The sequence below is a fragment of the Colobus angolensis genome, unplaced genomic scaffold (assembly GCF_000951035.1).
Source record: "Colobus angolensis palliatus isolate OR3802 unplaced genomic scaffold, Cang.pa_1.0 Scaffold16, whole genome shotgun sequence".
NCBI classification, from domain to species: domain Eukaryota; kingdom Metazoa; phylum Chordata; class Mammalia; order Primates; family Cercopithecidae; genus Colobus; species Colobus angolensis.
In genome coordinates this window covers 19487628-19488850 of record NW_012114710.1, presented here as the reverse complement: position 1 = coordinate 19488850, position 1223 = coordinate 19487628, and positions in this window count along the sequence as shown.

Genomic DNA, 1223 nt, shown 5'->3' with positions numbered 1-1223 from the left:
TTTTGGAGGGTTTTTTGTGTCTCTATCTCCTTCAGTTCTGCTCTGATCTTAGTTATTTCTTGTCTTCTGCTAGCTTTTGAATGTGTTTGCTCTTGATTCTCTAGTTCTTTTAATTGCAATGTTAGGATGTCAATTTTAGGTCTCTCCAGCTTTCTCTTGTGGGCATTTATTGCTATAAATTTCCCTCTACACACTGCTTTAAATGTGTCCCAGAGATTCTGGTATGTTGTATCTTTGTTATTTCTTGCCTTCTGCTAGCTTTTGAATGTGTTTGCTCTTGCTTCCCTAGTTCTTTTAATTGTGGTGTTAGGGTGTCAATTATAGGTCTCTCCAGCTTTCTCTTGTGGGCATTTAGTGCTATAAATTTCCCTTTACACACTGTTTTAAATGTGTCCCAGAGATTCTGGTATGTTGTATCTTTGTTCTCATTGGTTTCAAAGAACATCTTTATTTTTGCCTTCATTTCTTTACTTACTCAGTAGTCATTCAGGGGCAGGTTCTTCAGTTTCCATGTAGTTGAGCAGTTTTGAGTGAGTTTCTTAATCCTGAGTTCTAGTTTGATTGTCCTGTGGTCTGTGAGACAGTTTGTTATATTTTGTGTTCTTTTACATTTGCTGAGGAGTGCTTTACTTCCAACTATGTGGTCAGTTTTGGAATAAGTGTGATATGGTGCTGAGCAGAATGCATATTCTGTTGTTTAGAGGTGTTGAGTTCTGTAGATGTCTATTATGTCGACTTGGTGCAGAGTTGAATTCAATTTCTGGATATCCTTGTTAAGTTTCTGTCTTGTCGATCTGTCTAATGTTGACAGTGGGGTGTTGAAGTCTCCTATTATTATTGTGTGGGAGTCTAAGTCTCTTTTTAGGTCTCTCAGGACTTGCTTTATGAATCTGTGTGTTCCTATATTGGGTGCATGTATATTTAGGATAGTTAGCTCTTCTTGTTGAATTGATCCCTTTCCCATTATGTAATGTCCTTCTGTGTCTCTTTTGATCTTTGTTGGTTTAAAGTCTGTTTTATCAGAGACCAGGATTGCAACCCTTGCTTTTTTTTTTTTTTTTCCATTTGCTTGATAGATCTTCCTCCATCCCTTTACTTTGAGCATATGTGTGTCTCTGCATGTGAGATGGGTCTCCTGAATACAACACACTGATGGGTCTTGACTCTTTATTCAATTTGCCAGTCTGTGTCTTTTAATTGGAGCATGTAGCCCATATACATTT